This window comes from Triticum urartu, chromosome 5A (assembly GCF_056163025.1).
Source record: "Triticum urartu cultivar PI428250 chromosome 5A, HENAU_Tu73, whole genome shotgun sequence".
NCBI lineage: Eukaryota > Viridiplantae > Streptophyta > Magnoliopsida > Poales > Poaceae > Triticum > Triticum urartu.
Window position 1 is genome coordinate 138,662,072 of NC_141877.1, and position 13,866 is coordinate 138,675,937.

Here is a 13,866-nt window from a genome sequence, read left to right on the forward strand (position 1 = left end):
CCGCTCGGCGGAAGTAGCGCACCTGAGCGGTAGTACCGTGCTCTGGCGCGGTAGTACCGTGCCCTCTCAAAGCGGTAGTACCGCGGCAAGCCGCGATAGTACCATGGGCTCAAGAAGATGCACGTTTCAAGCACAAAAAAAAGAGGTCTTTGCACGAACACTCCGAGGCAACACGACACCACAAGACCACGCTACACACAAAAGGCAGAAAGGAAAACGACCAAACGAAACAACCACGAGACACCACCTCCCCAAAGAGAGGGTGGTGGCCGTAGCCACCTATGTTTGAGTCAATTGGTATGGCACCGCAAAGAATTATCCTTGGGCCCATGACCAAAACTCGTCTTTGAAGCACAAGTACCATCAAACATGGCTAATGTGAAAGACTTGATCAATTTATGCATAATGGGGGGAGGGAGAGTTCATTGAGAGAACAACACTCCCCCTATGTCCATGCCTACATCTAAACAAGACAACAAGTTGAGTATGGTGGGATGTGCAAGGGTTCAAGCAACATTGCTCGAATAAATGATATTTAGCTCATGCCTTAACTCACGAAATATTGCTTCATCCAAGGGCTTCGTGAAAATATCTGCAAGGTTATCATGAGTGTTGACATAGTTGAGCTCGATCTCTCCTCGCCTAATGTGATCCCGGATGAAGTGATACCGGATCTCAATATGCTTCGTCTTGAAGTGCTGCACCGGGTTGAGAGAGATCTTGATGGCACTTTTATTGTCACACCAAAGAGGCACTTTGTCACAAATGACACCGTAATCCTTTAAAGTTTGCCTCATCCATAAGAATTGTGCACAACAACTACCGGCCGCCACATACTCCGCTTCGGTGGACGAGAGAGACACACAACTTTGCTTTTTGGAAGACCAACTTACCAAAGAGCAACCAAGGAATTGGCACCCTCCGGAAGTGGACTTCCTATCCACTTTGTCTCCCGCCCAATCGGAATCCGAATACCCTACAAGCTTGAAGTTTGCTCCTCTTGGGTACCATAAGCCAAAGTTTGGGGTATGAGCCAAATATCGAAAGATTCGTTTGACCGCCACATAGTGACTTTCCTTAGGTGCGGCTTGAAACCGTGCACAAATTCCCACACTCAACATGATATTTGGTCTAGATTCACAAAGGTAGAGCAAGGAGCCTATCATGGAACGATATACCTTTTGATCCACCGTTTTACCATTGGGATCTATGTCAAGTTGGCACTTGGTGGGCATTGGAGTGGAAGCCGGCTTGACATCACTTAGCTTGAATCTCTTGAGCATGTCTTGAGTGTATTTGGATTGATTGATGAAGGTTCCTTCTCTTCTTTGCTTCACTTCGAACCCTAGAAAGAACTTCAACTCTCCCATGGAAGACATCTCGAACTTTGAGGTCATGAGAGCGGCAAATTCCTCATTGAAAGCTTTGTTAGGGGAACCAAACATAATAGCATCAACATATAATTGGCACACAAATAACTCCCCTTTGACCTTCTTAGTAAAAAGAGTGGGGTCGATTAGCCCAACTTCAAAACCACGGTCTTGTAACAACTCGGTAAGGTGGTCATACCACGCACGTGGGGATTGTTTAAGGCCATAGAGTGCCTTATCGAGTTGATACACATGATCGGGAAAGTAGGGATCCTCGAACCCGGGGGGTTGCTTGACATAAACCAATTCATTAATGGGACCATTAAGAAAAGCACTCTTCACATCCATTTGTTGTAACTTAAAGTTATGATGAGAAGCATATGCAATCAACATGCAAATGGATTCAAGACGAGCAACGGGAGCAAAAGTTTCACCGTAGTCGATACCCTCGACTTGGGAGTAGCCTTGTGCTACCAAACGAGCCTTGTTGCAAATGATAATCCCATGGGCATCTTGCTTGTTCTTAAATATCCACTTGGTTCCAATGACATTGTGGTTCCCCGTCGGTCTTGACACCAATCTCCACACTTTGTTGCGCTCGAAGTTGTTGAGTTCTTCATGCATGGCATTGAGCCAATCCGGATCTTCGAGCACCTCATAGACCTTGTGGGGTTCGACACAAGAGACAAACGTGTGATGCTCACAATAGTTTGCTAATTGTCTACGAGTGCTTACCCCCCTTTCTTAAGCTTCCAAACACATTCGTCATGAGATGATCCTTGGTGGAGAGCTTGGAAGCAACCTTGGCGGCACGACGCTCCAATTCCTCCTCGGGGGTGAGACGAGGAGTGGTCACTTGATCATCTTGAGCGTCGTCTTGAGCTTGTTCTTGTTCTTGAACTTGCTCGGAGGAGAGAACTTGACCTTGGGCATCACTTGATGTGTGAACACCGTCTTGAGCATGATCTTGCCCTTGGTCATGTTCTTGAGGATGAGGGCCTTCATGTTGTTCTTCGGAAGCGTGTGGGCCTTGGGTTGGTGATGGCTCCACTTGAGTGGAGCATTTTCCTTCTCCTTCGGCCACAAGGGGTTCCTCAATGGGTAGGATAAAGCCAACACCCATTCTTCTTATGGCTTGAGGAGGAATTTCATCACCTACATCACAAGTGCCACTTTGCTCCACTTGGGAGCCGTTATTCTCATCAAACTCCACGTTACACGTCTCCTCAATAAGTCCCGTGGATTTATTGAGGACACGGTAAGCATGAGAGTTTGTAGCATAACCAACAAATATGCCCTCATAAGCTCTAGCCTCAAATTTAGACAACCGAACGCCTTTCTTGAGAATGAAACACTTACACCCGAACACCCGAAAGTACTTGAGGATGGGCTTGTTACCGGTGAGTATATCATATGGAGTATTGTTCAAGCCCTTGCGGAGGTAGAGCCGATTGGATGCATGACACGCGGTGTTGATGGCTTCGGCCCAAAAGTTGTACGGAGACTTGAACTCCGTCATCATGGTCCTTGCCGCATCCATCAACGTCCGGTTCTTCCTCTCCGCAACACCGTTTTGTTGAGGGGTGTAAGGTGCGGAATATTGATGCTTGATCCCCTCATCACTAAGAAACTCATCCAAGGTGTAGTTCTTGAACTCGGTGTCGTTGTCACTTCTTATTGTCAAGATCTTTGCATTGTGTTGACGTTGTGCTTCATTTGCAAAGTCAATGACGGTTTGTTGGGTCTCGCTCTTCCTTTTGAAGAAAAACACCCAAGTATATCTTGAGTAGTCATCCACAATCACCAAGCAATACTTCCTACCCCCAAGACTATCGAAGGATGGAGGCCCAAAGATATCCAAGTGAAGGAGCTCCAAAGGCCTCTTTGAGTAAATGATAGTCGTGGGAGGGTGAGCCTTCTCATGTAGCTTTCCTTCGATACAAGCACTGCAAGCACGATCTTTGGCAAAACTAACATTCCTTAGTCCACGGACATGGTCCCCCTTGAGAAGACTTTGCAAAGATCTCATATTGACATGGGCTAGACGGCGATGCCAAAGCCATCCCACATCAACTTTAGCCATTAGGCATGTCGCGGTCTTAGTGGGTCGCTCCGAAAAGTTAGTCACATATAGACCGTTCTCGACATGCCCAACAAAGGCTACTTTAAGAGTCTTGCTCCACAAGAGGGCCACGGTATCGATATCAAAGAAAGTGGCAAAGCCCATGATTGCAAGTTGACGAACGGAAAGTAAATTGTATGCAAGGGACTCAACAAGCATGACCTTCTCGATCGTGAGATCATGAGAGATGACCACCTTGCCAAGTCCCAATACCTTAGAAGATGAGGCATCACCCCACTCGACATTGGTGGGCATAGATGGAATCTTGTGCACGTCCACCACCAAGTCCTTGCTTCCGGCCATATGATTTGTAGCTCCGCTATCGAGCAACCATGATCCCCCACCGGAAGCAAACACCTACAAGAGATCAATGCTTGGTTTTAGGTACCCATTTTGTGATGGGTCCTTTGATGTTAGTAATAAGGGTCTTTGGAACCCAAATAGACCATTCAATGTATTCATGAGGAGAACCAACGAATTTGGCAAAGACATGCCCATCACTAGCACGACATAACATATAAGAAGGATTAAAGTCGCCGACTTTGATGAGAGGAGTAGCATTGCCCTTTTTGACAGCGCCACCCTTCGCATTGTTCTTATTCTCCTTGGAATCACTCTCTCCCTCCTTCACAAAGGTTTGCATGAGAGGAGGAGGTCGTTTGGTCTTGTCATTCTTCTTCTTGTTCTTGGACTCGGGCACGTACCCAACCCCTTCCTTGGCCACAACTCCCTTTTGGTTGATCAAGAGGTAGTTGAGGTTCTTCTTGCCTTGTATGCAAGTCGCAAGACCTCTCTCAAGTTGCCCCTTTAGCTTAGCGTTCTCCTCAACAAGATGCACATGCTCACAACACGGGTTAGTAGCATTTGCATTATCAATTAACATCATACGAGGAAAAGTGGCTTTTTCCTTGTTAGCTTTACTTGACGTTGATCATGAGACTCTTTGAGGCTAGCATGAGCACCCTTCAAGACCTTGTGAGCCTTGTCAAGTAGATCAAAATCCTCTTTGAGTCTAGCAAGATCAACCTCAAGTTCGGCCTTCTCGGAGTTTAGCACATGAGAAACAATGAGAACATGATCATAATCTTTCTTTAACTTAGCATGATCAACGTTGTGTGACTCCTCAAGAGCCAAACGAAGACCACGCTCTTCCTCAAGAGCATTGGAAAGATCCGAAATCTCATCGGCATAGTCACGACTATGCCCTTCCATCTTAGTGATGGTATCTTCGTGAGCCTCGATCATGTCATTGGCTTCACCAAGTTGTTCCAAGAGAGCAACAAAGTGCTTCTTGGATTTACCCTTAAGTTTTCCCATAAAGGCTTCAAACTCATTTGCCTCCACATTAGCTCCCTCATGTTCATTAATGCTATCCATCGAAGAAGGATGATTAATGATGGTAGTTTTGATGTTGGGGGTTACCTTGTTGGTGGCTTTAGCCATTAGGCACTTGGCGGTGATGCTCTCATTGGGTGAGTCGAAGAGAGACACCCGTGGAGTCGTCGCAATGGCAACTGAGGCCATGGCAGCCAACTCACCATCTTCATCATCGTCATCATCCTCATTGTACTCTTCTTGTACCACCAATGCCTTGGGAGGAGTCTTCTTGGTGAAGTTGCTCTTGTTGGGGAACGACTTGGCCTTGTCCTTTCGGATGTGCTTGCCACCATTGTCTTCCCTCTTCTCATACGGGCACTCCGCAACAAAATGACTCACATTGCCACAATTGTAGCAAGTCCTTACACGCTTCTTGCTCTTCGTGCCACTTGAGTTGTTTTTGTTAAAGTTTGGCCTCGAGTTTTTCTTGCTCCAAAATTGCCTTGAAGCGCGTGCCATGTGTTCATGATATGCATACTTTGTATCTTCGGGGTTGCTCTCCTCTTCTTCCTCTTCTTCTTCTTCAACGAAGAGCTTGGCCTTCAATGCAAGGTTGGGCTTCTTTGCCCTTTGAGAATGAAGCACCGCATTGTCGGCGGTCTTGTCCAAAATGTTCATGGCCACAAACTCATCCAACACTTCACTTGAGGTCAAAGTGTGGAAGTCTGGTCTTTGACGAATGATGGAGGACATGGCCTTGTGGTAGGGCATCATTGCCTTGAGGAATTTGCGCTTGATCCAATTGTCATCCGTGTCCTTGCTCCCGTGATCTCGGAGTGAGACCGCGAGTTTGGTTACTCCCCGATAAAGCTCACGAGGTTCTTCATCTTCTTTCATTGCAAACTCATCGGCCTCATCTTGCACCACTTCATAGTTGGAGCGTTGAATGCTTGCGCTTCCCCGGTAGAGAGAGACAACACAAAGCCATGCGTATTTGGCCAAGGCGAAGGGCCAAAGATGAGGTAGGTCTTCGGGTGGGATTGCATCTTGAATGATGAAGAGAGCATTCTCATTGAATTGATTATCCGCGGTTTCTCGAGGAGTGAAGTTGCTTGGATCATGCGGATAGAAACCTTCTTCAATGATTCTCTAAAGATTAGTGTTCACATTATTTAAATGACGTTTAAAGCGGTAAACCCAAGAATCAAACTCCTCATTTTTCACAATCTTAGGGGGAGGACCGGGATGATTCAAATGAGTGGAAGGAACCTGTCCACCATAAACAAGTGGTGGTTCCACATGAGCAAAGATACCGGTGCCATTCTTACCACTAGAAGAAGGAGCCTTTTCACTACTAGCTTCCCCCTTATCGGAGGTAGCATCCGTCACCTTGTCGGTGGGATTACCCACTTTCAACGGTGCGGTGGATAGTTTAAGCCCTTCAAGGAATTTAGTAAACATGCTTTCAACCTCGGTCTTCATGGAGGTTTTCAATGTCTCCAAGGCCACATTGAGCTCCTCACGAGAGACCGAGGTTTCCCCATCGCCCCGTAGACGAGATCGGATTCACACCGGAGTGTTCCTCCACACCATCTATGGTATCAACCATACTCTTCGGACGGTAAAGTCCTTAATAAAGAGACGACGCTCTGATACTAATTGAAACGATCGATATGGTTGACTAGAGGGGGGTGAATAGGTAACTAACAATTTTTCTTTAACAATTTAAACTTTGCATCAAAGTAGGTTGTCTAGATATGCAACTAGGTGAGCAACCTATATGATGCAATAAGGATAGGAACACAAGCAAGCAAGAGATATGACACAAATAAGCTTGCACAAGTAAAGGCACGAGATAACCAAGAGTGGAGACGATGGAGACGAGGATGTGTTACCGAAGTTCCTTCCCTTTGAGGGGAAGTACGTCTCCGTTGGAGCGGTGTGGAGGCACAATGCTCCCCAAGAAGCCACTAGGGCCACCGTATTCTCCTCACGCCCTCACACAATGCGAGATGTCGTGATTCCACTATTGGTGCCCTTGGAGGCGGCGACCGGACCTTTACAAACAAGGTTGGTGCAATCTCCACAACTCAATTGGAGGCTCCCAACGACACCACGAAGCTTCACCACAATGGACTATGGCTCCGCGGTGACCTCAACCGTCTAGGATGCTCAAACACCCAAGAGTAACAAGATCCGCAAGGGATTAGTGGGCGGAAATCAAATTTCTCTTGGTGGAATGTGGATCGAGGCCTTCTCAACCACTCCCGAGCAAACCAACAAGTTTGATTGGCTAGGGAGTGAGATCGGGCGAAAATGGAGCTTAGAGCAACAATGGAGCTTAGGGTTGGAAGAGATAAGTCAACTGGGAAGAATGGGACCCCTTATATAGTGGGGGACAAAGATCCAACCGTTATCCACCTACCAGCCCGCGGCTAGCGGGACTACCGCTCCAGGCCATCGGTACTACCGCAGGGCCGCGCGGTACTACCGCTTGCTGCCAAGCGGTCCTACCGCACGGTCATGAGGTACAACCGTACAGGCCCGCGGTACTGCCGCAACACCAGCAACAACAAGGTCAGAACTGAAGCACAAGAGCTGAGGGCGGTACTTCCGCGAGCGCGGTACTACCGCGCCGCCTTGCGGTACTACCGCAAGGCAGGAATCCCCTAGCCAGGGGGAAGGAAACATCCGTGCCTACTTCCGCAAAGAAATGGAAGAAGCAAAAACCCGACACAGTACTACTGCAGAGGGGCGGTACTACTGCCTGACAACATAGCACGGTACTACCGTGGAAGGAAAGCGGTACTACCGTGGTAGGCGCAGATGTAAAAAATTACATCCGCCCCTACTACCGCGAGGGAGCGGTACTAGCCTGGTGGGCAACGGTAGTGCAGCTCCAGGGGAGCGGTACTACCGTGGGCACCTGCGGTACTACCACGCCGCAGCACGGTACTACCGCTGGTGCCTACGGTACTACCGCTCACCTGGGAGCAGTACTACCGTGAGCCAACACAGCAACCAGAAACAAGGAGGCGAGAAAGCGGAGGATGCTCCAAGGGAAAGGAGGGGACTAGAAAGAGACGTGTACGTGATGATTCCACCCAAACCTTTCCGACGCGGACCCCCTCTTAATAGTACGGCTTCCCTACGACTCAAATCCACCAAAAAGAAACATAGAAAAGACGCCGTCTTCAACAGTCTTCGAGGGGCACCCAACCGTCTTGTGCCTAGCGATGAAATGTCTGGGATACTCAAGGCACACGATTAGTCCGCAAACACGTTGTCATCAATCACCAAAACACCTTAGGGATAAATATGCCCTTACAACTACGATGAGACTTTCTCACTCGTATCTATGCTTAAGTCTGTCCGAATCATGTTAGCAATTGCCGCATTTTATGAAATCTGGCAAATGGATAAACAAAATTGCATTCTTTAATGGATTTATTAAAGAAGAGTTGTATATGATGCAACCATAAGGTTTTGTCAATCCTAAAGGTACTAACAAAACATGCAAGCTCCAGCGATCCATCTATGGACTGGTGCAAGCATCTTAGAGTTGGAATATATGCTTTGATAAGTTGATCAAAGCATATAGTTTTATACAGACTTGCGGTGAAGCCTGTATTTACAAGAAAGTGAGTGGGAGCACTACAGCATTTCTGATAAGTATATGTGAATGACATATTGTTGATCGGAGATAATGTAGAATTATTCTACAAAGCATAAAGGAATGTTTGAAAGGAGTTTTTCAAAGGAAGACCTCGGTGAAGCTGCTTACATATTGAGCATCAAGATCTATAGAGATAGATCAAGACGCTTGATAAGTTTTTCAATGAGTACATACCTTGACAAGATTTTGAAGTAGTTCAAAATGGAACAGTCAAAGAAGGAGTTCTTGCCTGTGTTACAAGGTGTGAAGTTGAGTAAGACTCAAAACCCGACCACGGCAGAAGATGGAGAGAGAATGAAAGTCATTCCCTATGCCTCAGCCATAGGTTCTATAAAGTATGCCATGCTATGTACCAGACCTATTGTATACCCTGCCTTGAGTTTAGCAAGGGAGTACAATAGTGATCTAGGAGTAGATCACTAGACATTGGTCAAAATTATCCTTAGTGGAATAAGGATATGTTTCTCGATTATGGAGGTGACAAAAGGTTCGTCGTAAAGGGTTACGTCGATGCAAGTTTTGACACTGATCCAGATGACTCAAAGTCTCAATCTGGATACATATTGAAAGTTGGAGCAATTAGCTAGAGTAGCTCCGTGCAGAGCATTGTTGACATAGAAATTTGCAAAATACATACGGATCTGAATGTGGCAGACCCGTTGACTAAACTTCCCTCACAAGCAAAACATGATCACACCTTAGTACTCTTTGCGTATTAATCACATAGCGATGTGAACTAGATTATTGACTCTAGTAAACCCTTTGGGTGTTGGTCACATGATGATGTGAACTATGGGTGTTAATCACATGGTGATGTGAACTATTGATGTTAAATCACATGGCGATGTGAACTAGATTATTGACTCTAGTGCAAGTGGGAGACTGAAGGAAATATGCCCTAGAGGCAATAATAAAGTTATTATTTATTTCCTTATATCATGATAAATGTTTATTATTCATGCTAGAATTGTATTAACCGGAAACATAATACATGTGTGAATACATAGACAAACAGTATGTCACTAGTATGCCTCTACTTGACTAGCTCGTTGAATCAAAGATGGTTAAGTTTCCTAGCCATAGACATGAGTTGTCATTTGATTAACGGGGTCACATCATTAGAGAATGATGTGATTGACTTGACCCATTCCATTAGCATAGCACTTGATCGTTTAGTTTCTTGCTATTGCTTTCTTCATGACTATGAGATTATGCAACTCCCATTTACCAGAGGAACACTGTGTGTGCTACCAAACGTCACAACGTAACTGGGTGATTATAAAGGTGCTCTACAGGTGTCTCCGAAGGTACTTGTTGGGTTGGCGTATTTCGAGATTAGGATTTGTCACTCTGATTGTCGGAGAGGTATCTCTGGGCCCACTCGGTAATGCACATCACTATAAGCCTTGCAAGCATTGCAACTAATGAGTTAGTTGCGGGATGATGTGTTACGGAACGAGTAAAGAGACTTGCCGGTAACGAGATTGAACTAGGTATTGAGATACCGACGATCGAATCTCGGGCAAGTTACATACCGATGACAAAGGGAACAACGTATGTTGTTATGCGGTTTGACCGATAAAGATCTTCGTAGAATATGTAGGAGCCAATATGAGCATCCAGGTTCCGCTATTGGTTATTGACCGGAGACGTGTCTCGGTCATGTCTACATAGTTCTCGAACCCGTAGGGTCCGCACGCTTAACGTTTCGATGATGGCTATATTATGAGTTTATGAGTTTTGATGTACCGAAGGTTGTTCGGAGTCCCGGATGTGATCACGGACATGACGAGGAGTCTCGAAATGGTCGAGACATGAAGATTGATATATTGGATGACTATATTCAGACACCGGAATGGTTCCGGGGGTTATCGGATATATACCGGAGTACCGAGGGGTTACCGGAACCCCCCCGGGGGTTATTGGGCCTCATGGGCCCAAAGTGGTGGAAGAGGAGAGGCAGCAGGAGGTGGCGCGCGGCCCCCCTTGCCCCAATCCGAATTGGGAAAGGGGAGGGGGCGCGACCCCCCTTCTCCTCTTCTCTCCACCTCCTCCTCCCCCCTTCTCCTAGTTGGAATAGGAAGGGGGGGGGGGCAAAACCTACTTGGAGTAGGATTGCCCCCCCTTGGGCGCGCCTCCTCCTCTTGGCCGCCCCCCTCCTCCTTCCCCCTTTATATACGGAGGAGGGGGGCACCCCATAGACACAACAAATGATCAAGTTGATCTTTTAGCCGTGTGCGGTGCCCCCCTCCACCATAGTCCACCTCGACAATACTATAGCAGTGCTTAGGCGAAGCCCTGCGTTGGTAGAACATCAACATCGTCACCACGCCGTCGTGCTAATGAAACTCTCCCTCAACACTCGGCTGGATCGGAGTTCGAGGGACGTCATCGGGCTGAACGTGTGCTGAACTCGGAGGTGCCGTGCGTTCGGTACTTGATCGGTCGGATCGTGAAGACGTACGACTACATCAACCGCGTTGTGCTAACGCTTTCGCTTTCGGTCTACGAGGGTACGTAGACAACACTCTCCCCTCTCGTTGCTATGCATCACCATGATCTTGCGTGTGCGTAGGATTTTTTTTGAAATTACTATGTTCCCCAACAACAACAAATGAGCTCTAAAAATGCATAAATTATAGAGCCATCACTTACAAAAAATTGTAGGTATGCGCTTAGAAAGTAAAGGAGGGTGTCTCTTGCACTACAAGCTCCTCGGGGCAACCAGTTTGATGATAGGCCTAGGGCTAATCCTCAGTTCATCCCCTTCTTCGGCGGGAGCTCTTCTCGAGCGCTTAGACTGACAACCTTTGTTGGAAGGGGCAAAGGTGCTCGCGGCAGGAGCAGCGTGGGAGAGGGACCGCTTTTGCTTTGCGGGGCGATGATCGGCGGCTGCATTGACAACGGGAGATAACATCCCCACACGGTCAAACATAATAGGCACTTTAGTGCCGTCGATGCCTTCTTAATAGAAGACCCCATCTTTGAAGATGAGGTCGGTATGAGGATCCTTGGTCAAGTCGAGGTCATCATCACGAACATGGAGCTTAGGTTGAGGAGCGGGGGAATTCACAGTCTTGATCCATCGCCTCCAATTTTGCTCGAATATGTTAAACGTCCGATCAAGAAGATAAATACCATCTTCAATAAATATGATGCAAGTAAATAAAACTTACTGCTTCAACCGGCTTATAGCTGGCAAAACCGTCGAACATAGGATCTTTGGCAAGATCGCCCCCTTCGCCCTTAAACATCGCCTCCAGCGCAGCTCCGATCTCTTGATGATTTGTGAACCCTTCCCTGATGGCGCAGGTCGAGTGGTTGGCCCCATTATATTACCACATGGGTGAAAGTGTTGCTGGAGAGGCTGGACTCCTCGGGCAAGAGCCACTGCCATCACGTTGACAATGGTGAGCTTGTGATGGCCGAGGCAAGTGACTTGGAACGTCAAAGATGTAGAACCATTCGTGTTTCCAGGTCTCGCTGTCCTCCTTAGGGGTGCTTGGAAGATACCCAACCCCAGCAATTCGGCACACCTCGGCGCCCCCTACCTCAAAGATGATGTTGTCCCGAATACGCGGGACCAAGTAGAAGTACTTGCACCACAGGTCAAAGTGGGTTTCACAACTAAGGAAGGCTTCACATAAAGCGACGTAGCCGACTATGTGAAGGATTGAGTGGGGCGTGAGGTGATGGAGTTGGATCCCATAAAACTTCAGGAGACCCTGGACCTGGAGGAAGGGGTGGATTGGAAAGCCTAGCCCCTGGACGAAGCTTACCCGCTCGTCAACCTGCAGCGCCGGGAAATTATCATTGAGCAGGTCGCCGTCCAAAGCAACCAAGCCAGGACGAATCCACGCAAATTCTAGGCCAGGTAGGTATCCCTGGGTAGCAAGACGATTCAATTGCCCTTGAGCAACCAAGCAACTTTTCCACTCTGCTTCAAGGGGACCGGCGGGGCGAATTGACGAGCTAGGGATGTTCCCCATTATGTTGAGCTTTCGAAGCAGCAATGGAGGTGAGAAAGGAGACGAGATCCGCGTGAAGGCAATGGAACGAGTGGAAAGGATGTGAAATCTTTGACACATTTCCTTTACTTTATATGGAAAAAAACTTGGTCGCGGGGTAATAGGACGCTGAGTCTTGCAGCGGTAAATCCGCGTGTTTCCCAGGTGTCATGCCTTACGTGCGTACATAGATCGAGACAGGCGTTGATGGTGCCACTAAACTAGAATTCGGGGCCATCATGACTCTTTTGTCTTTTGATTAGACATATGAATAGTGGGACCCTAAGGAGCGGTGTGTCCGAAGACTATCAGCTGGGACCCATGATTGGTCCTCGGAAGGGTCTGCTTGTCTCATAAGGTATATAGCTCATCGTGAAAAACCTCAAATCCAATTTCCTCGAATCGAAAATTAATTCAAAATACTAAAATATCAAGCTCATCGAACTCGCCACCGAAGCCGAAGACCCGAGAGGATGTTAGGGTGTGTTTGGTTGAGGAACCAAGTGGAACGGAATGGAATGGTTCCATTCCATAGGAACGGGTTCGTTCTATTCCCGTGTTTGGTACCAACAAAAAAGCGGAACGGGTTGGTTCCGTTCCGGTGTTTGGTTAGAGAGACGGTATGAAAAATTGAACCACCTAAAATTCAAAATTTTGGCAGCATTTCATTTGTATTTTGAAGAAAAATAGCACGACAACGTACATAAAAATCACACATATATGACATAAACCAGGCACAAACTTAACAGAAGGTAGCAAATTCATCCATCACATCCAAAAACAATCAGCCATACATGAGTTCACATACAAATCATCCAAAAACAATCAGCCATACATGAGTTCACATACAAATCATACATGAGCTCTTCATCAAATTCTTTTAAATTGGAGACTACATCCCGTCAGATTCAGCCACAAGCTTCAGCCATCAAATTCTTTCAAATTTCACAAGAGCTTCAGCCACAAGTTTGAACCCACCAGATTTCACATGAATGAGGTCTTCCCTTCCTTATTATAGCCGAACAATGACTGACGCTGCGACTAGTGCAACAAAAGCAGCGGCTTCCACCAGATTTCACATGAACGTGGTCTTCGTGACCATGTACAAATGATGCATACTATCAAAAATATGGCTAGCAATGACTTGTAACCATGGATCTAGGTTGTACACAGCAGCACATATTGAAGTAAAAATTGGATAACCATGGATCTGGGTAGTACACAGAAGCACATATATATATATGAAACAAATTGAGGAGCGTACAGGAAATAAAATCTGCCCAAACATGAACATATACAAAGATATACAAACGGGTAGTGGAAACCGTTGTGTGGAAACCGTACATGGCCGCCGCTGATCCAGACCTTGCCGCA